The sequence below is a fragment of the Hordeum vulgare genome, chromosome 2H, assembly GCF_904849725.1.
Source record: "Hordeum vulgare subsp. vulgare chromosome 2H, MorexV3_pseudomolecules_assembly, whole genome shotgun sequence".
Classification (NCBI taxonomy): domain Eukaryota; kingdom Viridiplantae; phylum Streptophyta; class Magnoliopsida; order Poales; family Poaceae; genus Hordeum; species Hordeum vulgare.
This window is the reverse complement of record NC_058519.1, coordinates 382520813-382545981: the sequence shown is the minus strand read 5'-3', so window position 1 is coordinate 382545981 and position 25169 is coordinate 382520813.

Below are 25169 nucleotides of genomic sequence, written 5' to 3'. Positions count from 1 at the left end.
CTCCTGATTTTTTTGGGATTTTTAGGGAATATATAGGTGCAACCCCTAGGGTAGAGGGCGTCCAGGGGGCCACAAGCCTGTGGGCCGCGGCCTCCCCCCCGGCTGTGGGGTGAGGGCTTGTGGGGCCCCTGGGGTCCCCCTGCCTTGGCTCTCAAGTCTCCTGATCTTCTTCCTTTACGAAAAAATTCTTTTCGGGGATTTTATTCCGTTTGGACTCCGTTTCAAAATGTCCTCTGAAAGGGGTCAAAAACATGGAAAAAACAGGAACTGGCACTTGGCACTGAGTTAATAAGTTAGTCCCAAAAAATGTATAAAAGGCATGCAAAACATCCAAAGTTTGACAAGATAATAGCATGAAAACATCAAACATTATAGATACGTTGGAGACGTATCAATCACCACTTGATGTCATTCTTCATAGGTTTAATGAGATCTTCCTCTTGACGCAAACCCATGGAGACACACCTAACCCCACAAAGAACTCTAACGAAGACCATGGGTTAGTACACAAAAGCGTTATGGACAATGCTTACCATACCATGGGATCACTTGATCCCTCTCAGTACATCTTGTACACTTTGTGTGTTGATCATCTTGATTTACTCTTTGCTTAGTCTTGATCAACCTTGTGTCTTTATGAACAATCTTTGGATAATACTTCGAATACCATCTTGGTCATCATATAAACTCCTTGAAACCAACAGATGGACTTCAAGAAGTGCCTATGGACAAATCCTTTGAATATAACTCAATGCAACCATTAGTCCATAGGGATTGTCATTAATTACCACATACAGAGAAATATGCTCTAACAACAGGAAACACAATACATGGCCGCTGACTACGCTGATAGGTATGAAAGTTTAGTTGCTCAACGTGTTTTGAGTGCGCATGTAACATAGGTTGAGAAAAATCAAGAGCACAACTTGTTCCATACAAAGGGAGTTGTCAAGGAATGTTTCGTTCGCGTCATCATGAATGGAGGGAGTTGAAACAACTTGGATAGCATGTAGATGGTGGAGAAGTTGCTCTCACTAACAGACCACATCCTCGTCCTTATTAAATCTAATGGTTCAACAACAATGGCAAGGTAAGGTAGCACGTACTATTCATGTGCATTTTAGCATTGCTGCATATTTAGATTATGTTGATTGTGATGTGGTACCCATGCAAGCATGCTCTGTTTTACTTGGTAGACCATGGCAATTTGATAAAAATTATGTACACCATGGTAGGACAAATCAATATACTCTTGTTCATAAGGATCACGATATAACCTTGCTTCATATGTCTCCTGAACATGTTATGGAAGATGATGTTGATAGAGCTAGTAAAGCAAAACTGGAGCTAAATAAGAGTGAAAATCATATTGTGGCAAAGGAATTTGAGCAAAACAATAAACCTAATGAACCATCATCTAGCGTTGCGTCTGAAATAAAATTAAAGAGTGGATGTTTACTTCCTACTAAATCCGATATTACTGATCTGGATTTTACAACATTTGTTTGCTATGCTTTTGTGTGCAAAGAGGTATTATTTTCTTTCGAGGATGTGCCTCCCTCTTTGCCTCCTGCTGTCACTAACATTTTGCAGGAGTTCGTTGACATCTTTCCCTAAGACGTGCCAATGGGATTACCACCTATTAGAGGGATTGAGCATGAGATTGACTTAATTCCCAGTGCATCGCTACCCAACCGTGCTCCATACCGTACCAATCCAGAGGAGACGAAGGAGATTATGCGTCAAGTACAGGAGCTACTCGACAAAGGATATATATGTGAATACCTTAGTCATTGTGTTGTTCCTATTATTCTAGTGCCAAAAAAGGATGGTACATCGCGAATGTGTGTTGATTGTAGAGGCATAAATAATATTACTATTCGTTATCGCCATCCTATTCCTATGTTAGATGATATGCTTGATGAATTAAGTGGCTCTACCATTTTCTCCAAAGTTGATTTGCGTAGTGGATACCATCAAATTCGTATGAAATTGGGAGATGAATAGAAAACAACATTTAAAACTAAGTTTGGATTATATGAGTGGTTAGTCATGCCTTTTGGGTTAACTATTGCACCTAGAACTTTCATGAGATTAATGAACGAGGTTTTACGTGCTTTCATTGGACGATTTGTGGTAGTCTATTTTCATGATATACTCATTTATCGTAGATCTTTGGAGGAACATTTGGAACATTTGTGTGCTATTTTTCTTGCTCTGCGTGAAGCATGTTTGTTTGCTAACCTTGGGAAGTGCACCTTTTTGCATCGACCGAGTATCTTTTCTTGGCTATGTTGTTACTCCACACAGAATTGAAGTTGATAAAGCCAAGATTGAAGCTACTGAGAGTTGGTCGCAGCCCAAAACGGTCACACAAGTGAGGAGTTTTCTTGGCCTCACTGGTTTTTATATGCATTTTGTGAGAGATTTCAGCACCATTGCTGCAACTCTCAATGAGCTTACAAAGAAAGATGTCCCTTTTGCTTGGGGTACCGCACATTAAGAAGCCTTCACGGTATTGAAAGATAAGCTCCTTTACTCCAACTTCCTAATTTTAATAAGACTTTCGAGCTTGAATGTGATGCTAGTGGAAATGGATTAGGAGGTGTGTTATTACAAGATGGTAAACCTGTTGCATACTTTTTTGAAAAATTGAGTGGGCTTGGTCTGAATTATTCTACTTATGATGAGGAATTATATGCTCTTGTTCGTACTTTGGAAACATGGAAACATTATTTATGGCCCAAAGAATCTATTGTACATTCTAATCATGAATCTTTGAAACATATTAAAAGTCAAGCAAAACTGAACCGTCGACATGCTAAATGGGTTGAATTCATTGAAACTTTCCCTTGTGTCCTTAAACACGAGAAGGGTAAATAAAATGTTATTGCCGATGCATTATCTCGTCGTTATACTATGTTTCACAACTTGACTTTGAAATATTTGGTTTGGAGACCATCAAAGATCAATATGTGCATCATGCTGAATTTAAAGATGTGTTGCAGAATTGTAAAGAAGGGAGAACATGGAACAAGTATGTCATTAGTGACGGATTTGAGTTCCATGCTAACAAGTTATGCATTCCAGCTAGCTATGTTCGTCTTTTGTTGTTGCGGGAGGAGCATGGAGGAGGATTGATGGGACACTTTGGCATGAAGAATACATAGGACGTACTTGCTACAAATTTCTTTTGGCCAAAGAAGAGACGGGATGTTGAGCATTTTGTTGCTCGCTACTGAAATGGATCGAGATGGACTTAGAGGGGAGTGAATAGGTACAATTACAAATTTTAATCATTACTTAGCAATTTTAGGCAATATTGTGGAATATGAAAGTGAGCCTAACAATTGAAAGGATGAAGGTTAAGCTATGTGTACCAAGCACGGCAACAAGTAGGAGATAATAAAGCACAAGTAAGTACTCAAACACAAGCAACAAGTAGGGAGTTAGGGTTAGGGATAACTGCAACTCCGAGAGACGAGGATGTATGTTGATGTTCACTTCCTTGGAGAGAAGCTACGTCACCATTTAGATAGGTGGATGTTACCACGAAGGCACACCAACGCCATGAAGGCTCACCCTATTCTCTCCTTGAGACAACACCACGAAGGTGTTTCTCAACCACTAGTGATAAGCCTTTGAGGTGGCCTCCAAACCCTCACAAACTTTTCCGGGGAAATCACAAAGGTTTGATTCCTCTCCGAAGAACTCCTACCGCCTAGGAGTCTCCAACCTCCAAGTGTAACAAGATCAGGGAACTGCTCAAAACTTGCTCAAATCACAAATAGCTTTGGTTGAGAGGAGGAGAGGGAGATGATCTATCTTTTGATTGGAACAACACTCAAAGGAACTCATAAATGCACATGGGATCTAGGATTTGGTGTAAACAAATGGGAGTGCGAGAGAAATGTGTTCTTGGAATCTTTTGACTGTGTTGGACAACCCCCACACGATGTGGGAGAAGACTATATATAGTGGTGATTGAAAAATGGTCGTTGGAGCCACTTATGTTGTGCAGTTGCCGGACTTCCGGCAGTTCTCGGTCGTCCGGACATCCATGAAGGGTCGGACGTTCGATAGGGGTCGATCATCCGAAGAAATAGGAAGTAGCGGGTTAGCACGACATCTAGTGGAAATAGTGGACACATACGGACGTCCGGAGGACGTCGGCCGTCCGGGGCACGGTCGTCCGAAAGGGGTCGAAAGTCTGACAATTTGGTTCTGGTGAGTGGCTATGGATTACCGACCGTACCCGGGCGTCCGGAGATCGCACGACCGGAGGGACCGGAAATCTGAGGATTTGGATCTGATGGTTGGCTTCGTATTTCCGGACGACGTCGGTCATCTGGCGTCCGGACATCCGAGAACCACCGATCGTCCGGACAAGAGCAGAACAACCATAAGGGAAATAGAGAGAGAGGTATTCCCTATATTTTTGAGCAAGTTTCTTGCGAGACCTAGTGATCCCCTCTTAATAGTGTGGGATCCCTATACTCAAGAATGATAAATAAAATGATAGAACACTTCATCTTGTTTCTTCATTCTTAAGCATCGTGGACATGATAGTCACGATCCACATAACACTCTCTTGGGAACAAAACCTGAGATGCATTTGATGAAGATGATTAGTTTCCTATACGTATGTTGTAAACAACATCGAAATACGATTAAGGGCATGATTGCACTTTCAATCTCTCCCTTTTTGGTAGTTGATGGCAACACACATATAGCACTCAAAAGTAAAGTAGGCTTATGTAACTTAGGAGAGATTTGTTATAGATCTCCCCCTTATTATATGCATAGTAAAATAATTATGGTCGGGAGCTCCCCCTTACTTGATAATGAGTGCATCGAAAATATCATATAGATCAATATGGAATTAGGATGTCTCATGATAACACATCGCTCATATAAGGCATAAAGATTCCTCATCCATAACATCACTCATATAAGGCATAATGATTCATCATCCATAAATAGCATTACATTAAGTATATCATATCATAAAAGGGTCACACGACTAACAAGTCGAATACTACGATAATCTCATGCCCCTTTGACATCAAGTACCGAAAAGGGAAGGACCAGGAAAAGAAACCACGCACTCAGTGATCACTGTCATCATCATCATCACCATGGGTGCCACTGCCACGTGTCTCGTCAAGGAAATCAGCCCACTTGGGGCCACAAGGAAAACCAAAGTCGGACGGAGGAGTGGTAGGAAGACCCTCATCCTCACTCATATCAGTTGCTTCAGAGTCTCTCAGACGGGCCTTTAGAGCATTCTTAGAACAGATCATGCGAGTGATGACATCGTGGTTTTGTGAGCACTGAAAATTGAAAGCCTTCATCATGGAAGAATGGGCTTTCCCAAGAAAACGAGCAAAGCGACCGAAAGAGGCAGAGCCGGATGAGATAGAACGAGACCGAGGAGCATCCCGTCGAGAGGAGCGGATGAGGATTTCTTGGGAGCCCAATCATCCGCCATGTAAGGGGGAATGACCCATTTGTGATGCACAAGAGTTCAAGCAATGGAAAAGGGGGGCACATGCTCAATGAGAGCCTGAATAAAAGGAGCATGAGGAAAGGCTCGCTTGTATTGAAAACTAGCGAGGCGGATCTCATGCCATAAAAAGTGAGGAACATTGATTTTCCCTTTAGGATGTTCAGTAAGGTGAGTCATGAGATTGATGCAATATCCGCTACAAGTTCCCTTGTAACCCATCTTGGGATAGATGGTGCGAATGACGCACTGAAAAATAATGAAGAAAGGAGACCTCTAAATAGAAACTTGATTGAGATCCTTGCCCTTTTCCACTTCATCAAGATCATCAATGCCTTTTAAAAGATAGCCACACGCTTCAATGGCTCTAGGTGCATGATTTGGATCACTCTTATGGATTTTAAAACTGGTGTCAGGAAAGCCAAGAGCAGCGACAAACTGAGCATAAGAAGCTGAGAGCTCGGTGTCGGAAGTTATCCAAGTGATGGTCTTATCTAGACCAAAGAAACAAGTGGCATAGAACTGATGAATGGCAGCATGATTGAAGTCATGTTTAAAAGCAAATTGTGCACCAAGACAAGAAGACTCAATGATATTAATGGCACCTGGATATTTTGTTGGGTGAGTGCGAATATGCTCTGAGTCAATATAGTGATGAACAGACAGACCTTTGGGAACAATGACAGTGGAGAAAATGTCTACCTAAACATTTGTGCAAAAACGAGAGTCCGTGGAATTACGGAAAACAGAGTATTGATCAGTGTCGCGACGAAACTTAAGATAGGAAGATTGAGGAACTTTGGTGAAATCCTTCATCACGTGACCAAGAGAGGGAGGAGGATCAAGAGAGATGCGGCGAGCATCACCTTGGGGATAATCGGGAGGCGGAGGAGGCATGTATGACGTCCTCAGAGTACCGGGCTTAGGAAAATTTCTGCGAATCCCAACAAATTCAGCTTGTTCTTCATACTCCATCTCTTCTTCATAGTCGGAAGCCTGTGAGGATGAAACGGTTCCATGAACCGGACGCTTGGCGGGGCACTTGGGAGGACGAGCCCGTTCTTGGGAGTTCTCAGACCCCGCACCATGGGAGGCACGAGAGGACGAAACCACAGGGTTCTTGCGTGCGGAGTGCTTGATCTTCGGCATAGCAAATACCCTACAACCACGTTTGAGAAACACCTAAGATATTAAATATGATGCATTTTGAGCACCCAGAGCAAAATCATGAGGAAGGAGACAGTGGAAAAGAGAGGGAAGGAGGAGGTTTACCTCGGGATGCAAGAAGGGAGGAGCTCCGGCCGGAGAAGCATCCGGAGAGAGCCCAGCGGTGGCCTGGCAGTGCAAGGGAGGAGACTGAAAAGGGGAGACGGCACAGGGAGTTAGGTCAACTTCCCAGACCCGCGGGCCTCCATATTTTATATGGGGGCCGAAACATCGGGCGACCAAGACACGTCGTACGTCCGGGCATCAACGAGAGGTCGGACAACCGAGGAACATCGTACGTCCGAGAGGGACAAACAGGAGACACAGGCAATCAGGGAGAATGTTTAGTTTTCGGTGACACGAATGACAGTGAGATGATGGAGGATAGCCTAACACATGTAACACCCAAGATTGTGTCAAATAGCGATGACTCTAGCTAAACTGCTCTAACGATGTTCATGAAAGGGGTCGTGGTTTAATCCACCATGTTTGAGTAAACGTGGGATGGCACTGCGAAGATATGAACTTGAGCCCATAACCACAACTCCATCATTTAAAGCACCAAGTCACCAAAGCAAACAAAGTAACTTTGAGAGTGTTGGGTTGATTTATGCATCATATATAGGGTGATAGAACTCATGAATTGAATTTCTCCCCCTAAATGCATGCCTACACCTAGACAAGACATGAAGTAAGTGTATGAAGGTGTACAAGATTTCACATAATGTTATCAAGCTCCAAGATACCAAGTTCACGCCTAAGTTGACAAAACCTTAATTCATCCAATGGTTTGGTGAAGATGTCTGCCAGTTGCATATCTGTACCAACATGAGCAATATCAATGTCACCCTTTTGCACAAGATTTCTCAAGAAGTGATACCTAATATCGATGTGTTTTGTGCGAGGGTGGTCAATAGGGTTATCAGCAATCTTGATTGCACTTTCATTATCGCATAAAAGAGGCACATGTCTATAGGTCATACCATAATCCTTCAAAGTTTGCCTCATCCATAGCAATTGAGTTGCACAACTTGCGGTTGCAATGTATTCTGCTTCGGCAGTGGAGAGGGAGACAAATTCTGCTTCTTTGAGGACCAACTTACCAAGGAGCGTCGAAGAAACTGACATGCACCGGAAGTAGACTTCCTTCCCACTATGTCACCGGCCCAATCCGCATATCTGTACCCAATGAGGTCAAACTTTGCATCCTTGGGGTACCACAAACCCAACTTTGGGGTGTGAACACGGTATCTAAGAATAGGCTTAACCGCCTTACGATGACTTTCCCTAGGGGAAGCTTGAAATCTTGCGCATATGCCTACACTTAACATGATGTCTGGTCTAGATGCACAAAGATAAATCAATGAACCAATCATAGAGCAGTAAATATATGGGTCAAAAGGAATACCGTTGGTGTCTTCAGTGACAACAAGTTTTGTGGGCATGGGTGTCTTACATGGTTTAGCATTTGTCATGTCAAACTTCTCTAGAATATCCTTGGGGTAAATTGTTTGAGACAATAAAATTCCTTCTTGAAATTGTTGTATTTGCAATACAAGAAAGAACTTCAAGTCCGCATTGAGTTACATTTCAAAGGTCTTGGTCATGGAGGTCGCAAACTTCTTGCACAAATGAATGTTAGGAGAACCAAAAATGATGGCATACACATAGATTTGGCATAAGATCAAATCACCTTTATCCCTCTTAGTAAAAAGAGTAGGATCGATAACCCCTCTCACAAAACCATCATCGAGTAGAAACTTCTTAAGATGATCATACCAAGCACGCGGTGCTTGTTTGAGGTCATACAAAGCCTTTTGAAGTTTATACACATAGTCTTTGTGATTGGGGTCAACAAACCCAGGTGGTTGTGATACATATACTTCTTCTTGTAGAGGACCGTTAACAAAAGCACTCTTCACATCCATTTGATGTAACATAAAACCATTGAAAGCAGCATAAGACAGTAAGATGTGAATAGACTCAATACGGTCAATGGGAGCAAAGGTCTCAACAAAGTCCAAACCTTCAACTTGGGAGTACCCTTGTGCCACTAACCTTGCCTTGTTGTGGATGATTGTGCCATCCCCATCTTGTTTGTTCTTAAAAATTCATTTTGTTCCAATGACATTGTGTTCCTTAGTAGGTCTTTTGACTAATGACCATACTTTGTTGCATTTAAAAATGTTCAACTCTTCTTGCATAGAAACGAGCCAATCATTGTCCCTCAATGCATCTTGTACCTTGAGTGGCTCAACACTAGAGACAAACGAAAAGTGATCACAAAAGTTTGTCAATTGTTTACGAGTGACTCTACCTTTTGATATGCCGTTAAGAATTTGATCAACATCGACACGACCGGTCACTCGTGGAATGATGGAGGTCAGGGTTTCATGAGGTTCAACTTCATTTCCATCATCTACATCCTCAACATATGGATCATTAATGTGTGGTGGAAGATCTTCTTCTTCATGTTGCATTTGTTGAGGTCCATCATCAATGATTGAATTTTCTTGTTCTTGCTCTTGGTGATGATCTTGTTCTTGAGTGTGATCATGGTGAGGGACGTGTTCTCCTTCTTGATCCTCAACAACGGGCATAGTTTGAGCACTAGGATCTTGTGGAGGTATGGGTGTTGAAGTGACTTGAGGATGAGAGAAACTTACATCTTCTTCATCATCATCATGAGGTTCTTGTTCCATTGGAAGAAGAGCACCAACACCCATGGTCAAAATATCTTGAGAGGGATCTTCTTCACCTACATCACTTAGATCAACTTGCTCCCCATTGGAGCCATTAAATTCATCAAACATCACGTCACAAGTTTCTACAACACATCCATTGGATTTGTTGTAGACTCTATAGGCGTGAGAGTTTGATCCATAACCAACAAATATCCCGCCAATTGTTTTGGATTGAAATTTTCCTAATCGTTCCCTCTTGTTGAGGATGAAACACTTGCACCCGAATACACGAAAGTACTTGACATTTGGCTTGTTCTCGGTTAAGAGCTCATATGGAGTCTTCTCCAATATTGTGCGGAGGAAGAGCCGATTTGATGAATGGCATGCTATTTTCACAGCCTCAGCCCAAAAACTATGTGGTGACTTGTATTCATCTAACATGGACCTTGCCATTTCCACATGTGTACGGTTCTTCCTCTCGGCTACACCATTTTGTTGAGGAGTGTAGGGTGCGGAATATTGATGCTCAATCCCCTCATCACTAAGAAATTCTTCCAAGGTGTAGTTCTTGAACTCTGAGCCATTATCACTTATTATTGCCAAGATTTCTTTGTCAAACTTGTGTTGGGCTTGCTTGGCAAAATCAATGAAGGTGATCTTCGTCTCGTCCTTGGACTTGAGGAAAAACACCCATGTATATATTGAGTAATCATCAACAATGACAAGTTCGTACTTTTTCCCACCAAGACTATCCCATGACGGAGGCCCAAAAAGATCCACATGAATGATCTCTAAAGGCCTTGAAGTAGATACAATATTCTTGGGCGGGTGCTTTGATTGATGTTGCCTCCGGCTATGCATGCACTACACACACACAATTTTTCTCAAACGAGACATTGGTTAGTCCAAGGATGTGATTACCCTTTAAGAGATTTTGAAGATTTCTCATGCCGACATGGGCTAGCCGGCGATGCCATAGCCACCCCTTGTCGGCCTTGGCCATTAGACAAGTTGCATGTAATGTGCTCTCTTTCGAGAAATCAACCGTGTAAAGGTTGTCGTCCAACTCTCCAACAAAAGCCACTTTGAGAGTATCTCTCTTAAATACTTCACATCCGTTAGTCCAAATAGTGTATCATAACCAACGGAAGCCAATTGGCAAACAGAAAGCAAATGGTATTTAAGGGATTGGACAAGCAGGACATTTGCAAGAGACATGTCATTTGTGATAGCCACCTTGCCCAACCCGAGTACATGTCCTTTTGATCCTCCACCGAACACAATGCTCATAAATGGTTGAATAGCTTCCATGAAATCAAAAAGCAATTTGCTATCTCCGGTCATATGGTTGGTGCATCCACTATCGATCACCCATTTGACTCCACCAGAAAAAGCAACCTACACACAATTTATGACTTCGTTAGAGGCGCCCATTTTGCAATGGTACCTCTCAAGTTAGTCACAAGGGTCTTAGGGACCCAAATAGCATAGAACCAGAATGCATTACGAGGACCAAAAAAATTAGCATAAACCTCTCCATCTTTGTTTTACGAAGTACATAGGATGGAGGCATGAACTCTTCTGGCTTATTGAGAGTGAGCATGCCCCTAGTGGCCTACCCACTCGCAACCTTACCTTTCTCCTTGTTCCCTTCTCGTACAAATGTTTCTTTGAGAGGGGTGGTGCACTTGTGAGAAGACGTCTTCTTCTTGCTTGTGCTTGGGTCAAACCCGAGCCCTTCCTTGGCAAACACCTCATTGTGTTTTCTTAGTACCTCATTAAGGTTATTTTTTCCTTGAGCACATGTAATGAATCCTCTCTCGAGTTGTGCCTTTAGAAAATGGTTTTCCTCAAGAATAGATGCTAGGTCACCACTGCAGTTAGTAGTACAAGCATCAACATTGATAATAGGTGAAGAGTAAATCTTGGCTAGAGTTTCAAGATAAGTATGTTTGAGCGTCTCAAAGCTCTTTGTAAGAAGAGTGAGATCCTCTTCCTTAGTCTTGAGGGACATGGATAGAAGCTCACAATCCATAGAGAGATAAGCATGAGATTCCACAAGCTTACTTTTATCATTTATCAACTCCTTGCACGAGTTCTTGGCCTTTTTCAAGGAGGCAAGATTTTTAGCATGACCATCAATGTTTGCACCAATTTTTAAGCATAGTTCATCATTTCGTGCTTCCTCATATTGGAATTTCCGCTCAAGGATTTCGTACTTTTCCTTTTCCTTGGTGACGAGGGTTTCGAGTTCCTTAATGGTATTGGTGTGCTTACTCACCATCTCCATAAGCATATGAAACATAGTGGGCTTCTTTCCTTTAAGGGAGCACATGAACTTATTCAGTTTAGCAAGCATAGGATCATTTATATCGTCATCATCATACTTATCCTCCGCATCAAGATACTCATCACAAGGAGTAGACGATAAAAGAGGTGGATTTGAGCGTGGGGTTACCTTGACCTTGTCACAAGAGTTTTGGTCCTCTCCATCTTCTATGATGGCCTTTGCCATGAAGCACTTGTGAGCGTTTCCCTTATAGTCTTTCATATAGTTGTAGGTGACAACATCACCACTCTTGTTGACTAACCTCAAGGTGTTTTGTGAATCTTGAGCTACTCCGGCAACCCCACCAACATCATCTCGATCGGATTCTTCATGAGCAACCATTGCTTTCCCATCTCTCCTCTTGAGCTTGGATTTCATAGGATGTGGTAACTTCTTATTTGAAAAGATCTTGGGAAACCTTGGTTTATCTTCTCTCTTCTCATAAGGGAAATCGTTGGAGAAGTGGTTGATTTCCTCACAGCATTTTCTCACTTTCTTCTTCTCGAATCTTCCCTTGAATATTCCCGCGCTAAACTTCTTGACAAAGAGGGCAATGTATTCATATGAAGGGTTCTCATTGGAGTCAATCTCACCACCATCTTCTTCTTCTTCACTTTTCTCTTCCTCACATACATGCTTGGCCTTCAAAGCAAGATTGATCTTTGATGTTGAGGTACCATGCATGGCAAGATGTTTTGTAGCATTTGCCTTTGACTCTTCGAATAGTTCGAAAGTGGATATGATGTCATCCAGAGTCATTTCCTTGAACCCATGGTGTTGTCTTATGTCCCACACCATTTGGTGATGATATGGAGCAAGAGCATGAAGTAGATTGTCCACGATAAATCTCTTAGTCAAGTTGAATCCATCTTGTGTCTTGTCACAATCACATGACTCAATGTCGGCGGTGAGATTCATGGGACACTCTAGGAGATTCTTGGGGGATTCACCTTTTTCCATACAAAAGCTTTGCAATTGGCCTTTGGCAATTTCATACTGAGAAAGCCGGAGGGTGGAGGTACGAGTCTTGGTCCTTACAATGATTTACCATGATTCCTTGGCACTTGTGATGTGTATGTAAGGTCTCCATTGATTATCATTCATTCCTTTTCTTATGCACCTGATTGTGGTGTCTTGAAATGCTTGTCATAAGTTTCTTTTGGAGTGAGATTATTTGGGTCGACAGGGTGGTAGCCATGCTCCAGAATGTCCAACATTTCATCATTGGCGTACCTAAGATGATCCTCCATATCAACTCTCCACAAAGCAAAGTCAGAAATGTCATCAAGCAAGGGAGGTTTTCCTCCAGGATTGTACTTAGGTTTCTCAACTTGAGGTCTAGCATAAAGCCATGGAACACTAGTTTGATCATTGCTAAGAGGTTATTGGCCAAGTAAAGGAATAGGCACATTTGGCCTTGAGGCCGCACCACCTAGAGGTGATGCCATCATCGTGGATAATGTGGTTAATCTCATTTGGACCAAGGCCTCAAGAGAAGCATCATGTTCTTCCTTTTCCTTAGCAAGAGACCGTTCCAGAACCTCGGAAGTGAAGGACTTGACTTCCATGGAAGCCGCGCCCTTATCCTTCAGATCCGCAACAAGGGGAGTCCCATCGGGGTTCATCTCGCTCTAGGGCGGTTAAGCCACAAGAATAGAGCACGAGGTTCTGATACCAATTGAAAGGGGTTGAGATGGACCTAGAGGGGGTGAATAGGTACAATTACAAATTTAATCGTTACTTAGCAATTTTAGGCAATATTGCGAAATACGAAAGTGAGCCTAACAATTGCAAGGATGAAGGTTAAGCTATGTGTACCAAGCACGGCAACAAGTATGAGATAATAAAGCATAATTAAGTACTCAAAGACAAGTAACAAGTAGGGAGTTAGGGTTAGGGATAACCGCAACTCCGAGAGACGAGGATGTATGTCGATGTACACTTCCTTGGAGGGAAGCTACGTCACCATTTAGAGAGGTGGATTTTACCACGAAGGCACACCAACGCCACGAAGGCCCACCCTATTCACTCCTTGAGACAACACCACTAATGTGTTTCTCAACCACTAGTGGTAAGCCTTTGAGGTGGCCTCCAAACCCTCACAAACTTTTACGAGGGAAATCACAAAGGTTTGATTCCTCTCTGAAGAACTCCTACCACCTAGGAGTATCTAGCCTCCAAGAGTAACAAGATCACGGGAACTGCTCAAAACTTTCTCAAATCACAAATAGCTTTGGTTGAGATGAGGAGAGGGAGACGATCTATCTTTTGATTGGAACAACACTCAAAGGAACTCACATATGCACTTGGGATCTAGGATTTGGTGTATACAAATGGGTGTGAGAGAGAAAGGTGTTCTTGGAATCTTTTGACTGTGTTGGACAACCCCCACACGAGGTGGGAGAAGACTATATATAATGGTGATAGAAAAATGGTCGTTGGAGCCACTTATGATGTGAAGTTGTCGGACGTCCGGCAGCTCTCGGTCGTCGGAACAGCCACGAGGGTTCGGACGTCCGACACGGGTCGGTCGTCCGAAGAAACGGGAAGGAGCAGGTCAGCACAGCATCTGGTGGAAATAGTGAAGAGCATACGGACGTCCGAAGGACGTCGGCCGTCTGGGGCACGGTCGTCCGAAAGGGGTCGGTAGTCCGACAATTTGGTTCTGGTGAGTGGCTACGGATTACCGACCATACCCGGACGTCCGGATCTCGGACGACCGAAGGGACCGGAAATCCGAGGATTTGGATCTGATGGCTGGCTTTGGATTTCCGGAGGATGTCGGTCATCCGGCTCCAGACATCCGAGAACCACCGATGGTCCGGACAAGAGCAAAACAACCATAAGGGAAATAGATAGAGAGGTATTCCCTAGATTTTTGAGCAAGTTTCTTGCGAGACCAAGTGATCCCCTCTTAATAGTGCGGGGTCCCTATACTCAAGAATGATAAATAAAATGATAGAACACTTCGTCCTATTTCTTCGTTCTTAAGCATCCTGGAGATGATAGTCACGATCCACACAACACTCTCTCGGGAACAAAACCTGAGATACACTTGATGAAGTTGATTGGTGTCCTATATGTATGTTGTCAACAACATCAAAATATGATTAAGGTCATGATTAAACTTTCAGTTGCGCTACATGTCAAAAAGCTAAGTCACGACTCAATCCTCATGGTTTATATATGCCTTTGCCAGTACCTAGTGTTCCTTGGGAGGATATATCTATGGACTTTGTTTTAGGTTTACCTCGAACAAAGAAGGGGAGGGATAGCATATTTGTTTTTGTGGATAGTTTTTGCAAAAATGGCACACTTCATTCCATGTCATAAAAGTGACGATGTTGCTAATGTTGCTGATTTGTTCTTTCGTGAAATTATTCGCTTGCATGGTGTGCCAAATACAATTGTTTCAGATCATGATGTTAAATTTCTTAGCCACTTCTGGAGATGTTTATGGGCTAAGTTGGGGACTAAATTACTTTTTAGTACTACATGTCACCCCCAAACTGATGGACAAACTGAAGTGGTAAATAGATAATTGTCTACTATGCTTAGGGCTGTCTTGAAGAATAACTTGAAAATGTGCGAAGAATTCTTGCCTCATGTTGAATTTGCTTACAATCGTGCATTGCATTATACTACTAAGATGTGCCCTTTTAAAATTATGTATGGTTTCATACCTCGTGCACCTATTGATTTGTTGCCTCTTCCATCTTTAGAGAAGGTTAATTTTGATGCTAAACAACGTGATGAATTAATATTAAAATGCATAAGGTAACTAAGGAAAATATTGAGTGTATGAATTCTAAATACAAACTTGTAGGGGATAAGGGTAGAAAACATGTTTTCTTTGCACGTGGAGATTTTGTTTGGTTGCATTTGCGTCAGGATAGATTTCCTGATTTGCGCAAGCCAAAGCTAATGCCACGTGCTGATGGTTCTTTTAAGGTGTTAGAGAAAATAAATGATAATGCATATAAACTTGAGTTGCTTGCATAGTTTGTGGTTAGTCCCACTTTTAATGTTGCAGATCTGAAGTAATATTTGGGTGAGGAAGATGAGCTTCTGTCGAGGATGACTTCAATTCAAGAAGGGGAGGATGATGAGGACATCGATACCATTGTTACAATTGCTATACCTACTTTCGTTTCTTGGAAATCCTTCTAATGTTCATGAACATATGATGCTGCCTAAATTAGATACTTTTGTTTTGCTTATGAATGAAGGACCTAGCATGGACAAGGAGGATGGCCATTGGAGCGGGATCAAGCACGAAGGGAAAGGTGCACATGCGGGAAAGAACAAGGAAGCTTCTACTGGTGATTTTCGAACTTTGAAGCCACCATAAGGAAAGCATGAAGGCTTGGACGAAATATATAGGATGCCACTTCATAAATTTCGTCCATAGGTTATTATAGGTGTTGTGTCACCTTATTTTTGGACCACACCCATGTAATTTCGAAATGCTACCACATAGGCTGTTTTTAGAGTCCGTATGTGTGGAGAAACCGAATTTAGGGTCATTTTCGGACCCCTCCTCCAAGGGTCACGAAAATCCCTCTCTATTCCCTCATATATACAACCCTTAGGGAACTGTTTAGACTTGGGATTTGTTTAGTTAAAAGTTAGCCACTGCAACTTCGTGTACTTCATTTGTGTCCAACGAACAAACCAAGACTGCTTTCGGATCCCCACCCTTATCAATACTTCATATATATTCGCAATATTCAGATTGTTTTTATCATATTCTTGCTTGTTCTTCGATTGCTTGCAGGAAGGGACCTTCGTGGTCAGGGTTATCATGCTACGGCGTGGTCAATAACCTCTTGGAGTTGGTTTAGCGGTTGCTAAGGTGCAACGTCGTGCACGTTTGAAGTTGGATCATCAAAGTCGTTTCCACCAAATTGATAGCCACCATCTCATCAAAAGATCTGGACCCTCGCCTTTATCAAGGTCGTGGAGAAAACACTCGAGGCGATGATAGTGAACTGGTGTTGGTGCGATGCCTCCACCCGCCCGAGCTTCTCACTTTGGTGACGCTCCCTCTTGCCAGGAGTTTCTCCCTCTGGCGACGCCTACCTCCGGCCAAGATCATCTGCTCATCTAGTGATGGCAAGAGCCCGATATATGATTTGTACCCCCCCCCCAATGTCGACTAACCCTCGTGGCTCATGTCTCTTCAGACGAACAGTGGTGACCCAGGAGTCGTCTTCCTCCCTCTTTGACCCAGGTTAGCTCTCTCCACTACTACCAATTTGTTATTTCCTCTAGTTTATGCCTCGGTTAGCATTGTTGACTTGTTGCTTCAGATCCACGGACGTGAGCATCTCTTCCTCCTCTTGTAGCTATTCGAAATCTTGGATCTCTCCCACCATTGTAAAATTAGTATTGAGCATAGCTTCTTTCTTCTCCTCCCCCTTAGATCTGCATCAAAATCTCCTAATTCCCCTAGATCTGCATCAAAATCCCCTAATTTTGCACAATGTATGAATTTCCTAATGTGTGGCAATTTGTCTGCTGAAGTTGGATTATTGGGTGCAAACATTAGAATTTAGGTGCAATTCTAAAGAATTTGGCAGATTTGATTGCAGATGGTGGATCTTGAGGTCCATGAGATGAACAAAGTTGGTGTAATATGTGGTGTTCCTTGACTTCCTTAATTCCTGGGATACAACATAATGAATATAGTTCTTTCTAGTACACTAGGGGCATGTTTGGTTGCTCGCATTTGGCCCAACCAGGCCTGCACAAGACAAAAATTAGTTGTTTGTTTGCCTGGGCTGCATCCATATCTCAGCCCACATGGAATTTAAAGCAGTCCCGGGTCAGGCCCGCGAACTAGTGCCGAATTGGCAGTTTCTCCACAGTGAGGCTCAACACTGCTACGTGGTTGTGTGATGCACACCTCGGTGAGCGTTGGAGACGGACGGGATGTCTCATAACTCCCCCTCTCTCATGTCACCGCCCACTCACTTTCACAGCATGCTTCCTCACTCTCCTCATCGTCCATTGCTCTCCTATCGTCTTCTCTCCTCTGATGACTCACACGTCATTGCGTCGTCCACTCACCACATCAGAGTCGGCATCAACCGCATCCAAGAGTGGTGGGTTGTCGGTCTCGCGAACTCCGAGGTCGATCTGATGAGGGCTCCTCGCGCGTCATTGCATTTCTGCACCAGGCTGCCTCGTTCGGCCAATGAGGTGTCGGTCGCTCCAGCTCTCCCACCATATCCATACCTCTTGGTCCTGGGTTCGGTAGCACCACCGAAGGGGGAGGTAACCGAACCGCTCCTCGGATTCCCTCTAGGTGGAGGATTATCCCCATTCAAGGGTTTTCTTCGGGCAGCACAGCACGCCCATGGACGATGGTGCCCTCCTCCTCGACCACACGCATGGCCACGAGCATTGCTGGCTCCTCCTCCTCATCACCCGACATCTCCTTCCCGCCAAGGTTTTCTCCCGGCTGGCATACGCTCCAACTCCACCTGCTCTGGCAAGTTACAAATCTTCCCTTTCCTCATAGATGTAGATTAGGGTTTTGAGCATTACACATGCCAAGGAATCGATTAGATTCAATTCGATTTGATTCCAATTGAATGGATTCGAACCGATTTGAATCCAATAGATTCCTTCTTGTGTGTTACTGTTGTTGTTCATAGGAAGGGTAGTGTCCATTCTTAGATTCGATCAGTGCATGTTCTAGCTTAGTGTTCATGATGTTCATAGGCAAGGTAGATAGGTCATTGCATGATATGTAGGTAAAATGTGTTCATGCTTAGTTCTCATGCTTAGTGTTCAGGGTGTTCATAGGCAGGGTTTGTGTTTGATGTTAAAGTTAGATTAGTGCTGAAATGGGCACGATATGTTGCATGATTTTGTTATGTGCATGGTGTTCATGGTAGGTAGTACCATTGTGTTTACTCCTTTAGGTACTAGTACCAATGTAGAATGTTGCCAATGTGGAAGTGATTACAACTTGCATTGATCAGTGGTTGCTGCCCTCTACAAATTTTCATGATGGCACAAAGCATCATAAAGAGCAAGACTTGCCTCCCATCAACACACACTTGATGGGGATCAAATGATTTTATGATGGGTGAATAAGGAGAGTGTTTTTAAAGAGAATAGGATAGCTCCCCCAAGGGACGTGCATTATATAGAATTTGCATTTGAATACAAAACGCACACGATGGGATCATCACTTTCTCTATATCTATAACCACACTAGACATGTTAAAAATAGATTCATAAGAGGCAAGAAAGACAAATGAAACACAAAATCCAATGTAAAGATGATTATCAATTCCAATCATATGATGGGAATACCAATTGTCAAGGACAAGAAGTATTTTTGAAATGATGCTCATTGGTAGATCACAAATATATCCAAGATCATCTTTACCCATACAACGCAAGCAAATGACACTTGTAGAGCTAACATGCCACCTAGGAACAGGATAATTTACAATATCAACACTAAGTGGCAACACCTCAGATGTACACATTTTCTAGGTTTGTAATATGCACATAGCATATTACTCCCCCATAATGTGATAAACCAACAATATTAACAAGTGGCAAATTAAAACCAACAAGAGATACTTAATGGACCATATAGAATTTGAATTTCTCATGAGTAACACATACCACATAGACACTAGATAATCTTGAAGCATCAAAACTAAGTGGTATTCCCCATGTATACACATTTATAGGATTGTGAGGTGTGCAAAGCACATCACTCCCCCACAATGAGATAGTCCATTATTCTCTCACAAGAGCCAACAGAAATACAGACAAGATGCAAATAGGCTCAATACAGGACTCACATGTACATGATGTGCAAAACAACATACACATACTCGATTACTCAAGATAAGCAAGTTGGAAGCACAACATATACAAACGCATGCAAGGTACAAAACCACAACATGCAAAGGGGCAAGCACCTAACAATGTAAACAGTTTAAGTATAAGTTACCGTAAAGGAGGCACATTGGATATAAGGTAGGAACTCGATAATCCAAATGACTTGGCTTGAGATAATATGAATGATGAAGACCCCTTAATTCTTCATTATGTATCCAAGTCTCTAATGTCCTCCATGGTCACCTATTGATCAAGTTTGAGCTTGTTGGTCCCCAACTACGTTGGGTCCTAAGAGGTTAATCACAATAGGCTTGGCAACCCAAATGGTTCTTTTCTTGACACCATTTTGAGTACCAACAAACTTGGCAAACACATTGCCAACCTTATCCTTCCCAAGGGAATATGTATTATCAATAGTGATTGGGTTGGATAAGTTACCTTTCGTGCAAGACGAAGTGCCGTGACCCTTCTCACGACATAAGTAGCAACATATACCCTTTGTTTTCTTCCCAGTTGATTTCCCACCTTGGGGAGTGTTGGCTTGGGTCTGGTTGGGAAGAGGCCTTCCTTCAACTTGTAGTTGAATGTGTGATTGAGTTTGTGGCCGCTTCCCTTGTTGCTTGTGACTTTGAGACTTCGTCTTCAGAGGGCAAGATCTAACATGGTGCTCTTTAACTTTGCACTTGAAGCAAATGATTTTGGCCGAATTCTTGACTTGTTCTAGGCCCCTCTTGTTTTTGTTTGAGTTTACTCCAAACTCATTTTTTTCATTCGGAGATGTTTGCTCACACAGGACGTTGTTGAGTGTGGGCATCCCTTCATGACACTGTTCCAAGTCTTTCTTCAAAGAAGTGACTTGGGCCTTGAGCTCTTTGATTTCCTCTGCACGGTTAGTATCAATGCAAGTACTAGAGGAAGTGTAGGCTTCAATGTTAGAGCAACAAGGCAAGGAGAGTAATTCATCACATGAGGTAGCAACATTATGAGTAGACGAATTACGAGGACTAGCACATGGAAATATAGTACTTTGACCAGAAGTAGTGCCATTGTCCACATGAGGCTCGCTTGATGTTACCTTGGTGATGATAGCCTCATGAGCTAACTTTTGCACATTATAGGATGTTAGAAGATCGGCATGAGAGCTCGTGAGCATTACATGGTTTTCTTCCAACTTCCCATAATTGCTAGTTAGTAAATCAAGTTGAGCACGTAGCTCAACATTCTCCTTCAATGTTGATACTTCAAAAGAGGTAGAGTTAGATGTACAAGTATCATCAACAATATGAGAGGAGTAAGTAGCAAATAGAGACTTCTCATGAGTAGATTGAAGCTCCTCATAGATCTTAGAGGTTTTGATGAGCTCTCCCTTGACATTATTGCATTCAAGGAGAAGGACCTCAAAATCCCTTTAAGTTTATCATGAGCAACTTCAATCTCTCCTTTTGAAGATCTTAAGTCTCTACATGCTTGATGACTCTTCTCAAGTTCAAGTTCAAGTTGTTCACTTTTAGCTTGTTCATGATTAAGTGAATCATTACAGTTTTCAAAGTAAGCAAGAACATCTTGGAACCTTTGAAGAGAGTTATTTTTAGCTTTATGAAGAATTTTACTGATCACATAGATATTTTCAGTCAAGTCATCATCATCATCCTCATCGCAAATTTCATCGTTATTGCACAGGGAAGATGATACCTCATTATTACCTCTTGCCATGAGGCACATGTGAACTGGAGGAGTTGATGATGATTCTTTTGGTGAATCAGATTCTTCATTAGTCAAAAGTACTTCATATTTCTTGATTTCCCTTAAATGGTTAGTCATAGAGCAATTAGGGAGGAGCAAGATATTTTGATCAAGAGGACACGAGGAAGCAGGCATATCACCACAGACATTTGTCAAGGAATCTTTAGGTGAAATGCATGACCTATCAGCACAATAATTTACACTATGTGTGGTGCTAGATATGCTCGTGTCCATAGAGGCTATGCCATTTTCATCAACATATATTTCTTTACTCACCATGTCATTACCTTGTGAGATTGAAGATGCTGAGGTGTGCAAGCAATCGGATATGGGAGTAGTGGTGGACTCTTTAAGATCGAAAAGAGTGAAGAGCTCATGCACCAACTCCTTCATCATAATAGCGTCTTCATCAAGATTGGACCCACCATATATATCTTCAAGTTTAGTCCAAACTTCATGAGCTGACTTGCAAGTCGAGATAGACTTGAGCACTTCAGGACTAATGGTTCGATGAATGGCAAGAAAGGCCTCACAATCAAGATACATTTCATTAGTAGATGAAGATGCATCATCCTTTTTGTCGGCAATCCCTACAAGAACAATTCGTAAAGTATTTGGGCCCATGGCCCGAAAGTGATGAAGCATACGAATTCTCCATAGGGTATAATTTGTGTCATCAAAGTCAAAGATGCCATTGTGCACTAATCCAATAGTCGACATCGATACTCTCTAGGTCGTGAAACCTAATTAAAGAGAGACCTAGCTCCGATGCCAATTGAAAAGACCTCGATGACGCCTAGAGGGGGGTGAATAGGCTATTTAAAAACTTCTTCAGATTTGGCTTGAACCTAATGCGGAAATAAACTAAGAGGGTACTTGTCAAGCACAAATCCTAAATGCACTAGGCACTGCAACGTGTATCAACAACACGATCTACCAAGATGGACACAATACAGTTACTAACAAGCACAAGTAAGTTACACAAACTTACTTGAGCTATATCACATGACAAGTAGGTGAACAACACAAGATACTAGATCACGCTATATCTACACGATATATCAAGGGCTGCAAGTATGAATGTGTGGATATAGAGGGTATGCTTGAATGATTAATCTTGTACAAGAAATGGCCAACACAATATAATGAGCACAAGCAATATGCAATGTATGTATGCTCAAATAACACAAGTAAACCACAAGTAAGGAGTTAGGGTTAAGGATAACCAAGGTCACTGAGACGAAGATGTATCCCGATGTTCACTTCCTTGGAGGGAAGCTAGTCACCGTTAGAGAGGTGGATGTTACCACGAAGGCACACCAACGCCACGAAGGCTCACCCTATTCTCCCTTTGAGATAACACCACGAAGGCGTTTCTCAACCAGTAGTGGTAAGCCTTTGAGGTGGCTTCCAAACCCTCACAAACTTTTCCGGGGGAAATCACACGGATTGATTCCTCTCCGAAGAACTCCTACCGCCTAGGAGTCTCCAACCTCCAAGAGTAACAAGATCACGGGGAATGCTCAAAACTTGCTCAAATCACAAATAGCTTGGGTTGAGAGAAGGAGAGGGAGAAGATCTATCTTTTGATTGGAACAACTCTCAAAGGGGCTCACAAATGCTCTTAGGATCTAAGATTTGGAGTGAGCAAATGTGTGTGAGGTGGAAATGTGTTCTTATGAGGATAAGGCTGTGTTGGGCAACCCTCTCACGAAGTGGGAGGGGGGTATTTATAGTGGGGAGAGAAAAAGAGCCGTTGGGGACACTTTAAGTCACACGGGGTCCGGACGTCCGACAGTTGTCGGAAGTCCGGGCGTCCGCGAGGGGTCGGACGTCCGACAGGGGTCGATCGTCCGAGGCCTGTAGATACGACTGAAACTATTTTGAATTAAACAGCGACCGGACGTCCGACAGGGGTCGGTCGTCCGAGGCCTGTAGATATGACTAAACATATTTGAATTCATCAGTATACGGACGTCCGGAGTGGCCCGGAAGTCCATGTTATACAGCACAAGTTCTACTGGTGGTGGCTTCCGGATTTCCGATGGTGTCGGACATCCGGTGCTCGGGCATCCGGAGGAAGCCGGATTTCCGAGATATAGTGCACACATTCTACTGGTGTTGACCTCCGGATTTCCGGAGCTTGACCGGACGTCTGGCCCTCGGACGTCCGGAGGTAGCCGGATTTCCGAGATATAGAACTCAACTTCTACTCGTGCAGGCTTTCGGATTTCCGGGACTTGGCCGGACATCCGGGCCTCGGACGTCCGGAGGTAGCCGGACGTCCGAGTTAAATGGCTCTGATTTCTCTGGTATAGGATGCCGGATTTCCGAGGTAGTCGGTCGTCCGGCCCTCGGACGTCCGGAGGAAGCCGGATGTCCGAGGCACTGGTTTTGTTCACAGATAATCAGCAAAACAGTGGAGATGTGGTCTGAGCAGAAAGTGAAGTTGTAGTTTGAGCAAGTTCATCGCAAAACCTGTGATCCCCTCTTAATAGTGCGGGATCCCTAAGGACTCAAGAATCATAAATGAGTACTGATGATCCATACTTGAGTGTATACTTTTATTCGCTGATCATCACTCCGCACCACTAACGTCAAAGGAACTGATACCTTTGAGTTAGCCCTTTCACCTGAGCTTGATGTTGTTGTTCCTTCTTGGCTCAAGTTGAAAGCAGGACATGATGAAGTATTCAAGTAGCTTTCCCATACACAATGTGGAAAGCCTAGCTTATGTATTTATCTTCATTTGTCCATCATGTGAATATCCACAAGAATCAAGCATGTAGTGCTCAAGAATGCTTATCTTGATCTTGTCCTGTCCACCATGTGAAGATCCACAAGAATCAAGCATGTAGTGCTCAGGAATGCTTATCTTGATCTTGTCCTTGTTAGCACATGAGATTGTCCTTATCAACACATGATCATTGACAATAGTTTCAATGATATATTCGTGCTGATCCACTTGAACTTGCACACCGCAATCTTGATGACGATCACCACTTGACGTCATCCTTCATGGGTTGTATGAGATCTTCCTTTTGACGCAAGCCCAATGGAAACACACCTAACCCCCACATAGGAGTCTCACAAAGACCATGGGTTAGTACACAAACATGTAATGGACAATGCTTACCGTACCATGAGATCACTTGCTCCCTCTCGGCACATCTTATACGATTTGTGTGTTGATCATCTTGATTTACTCTTTGTGTGAGATCTTGATCAACCTAGTGTTTCTATGACCATTCTTTGGACAATAGCTTGAATAACATCTTGGTCAACATATAAACTCCTTGAACCCAACAGATGGACTTCAAGAAGTGCCTATGGACAAATCCCATAAATATAACTTAAGGCAACCATTAGTCCATAAGAATTGTCATCAATTACCAAAACCACATATGGAGATATATTATGCTCTAACAATAGCACCCCATGGTGAACCAGGGGGCATGGGATGCCCCTGCTATTTTAAATCTTATGTGTGTTAGCAATATGATGTTTACCTACTTATTTATTTGTTGTTAGTTGTCGTTTACTTGCTTGTTTACGTGTTGTTTGCTGCTTAGTTAGTGCTATGTTTGTTGTTGTGCCTAATGTGGTGGTAAGGCCATCACATTTGAATGGGGTGAGCAAAACACGAACGTGTATGCAGCCAAACAACTGTGGTTTGCATGTGCTCACCCCTTAGCACTAATGCAAGCAACCAGACAGTCAGCCCTAAAGTGGCCATTGATGCGATGCAAGCAACCAAACAACATATAGATGTTGGTTTGTTGCATATTTTTGCTCAGCCAAGCTGGCTCGAGACCCCTAGATACTCCTA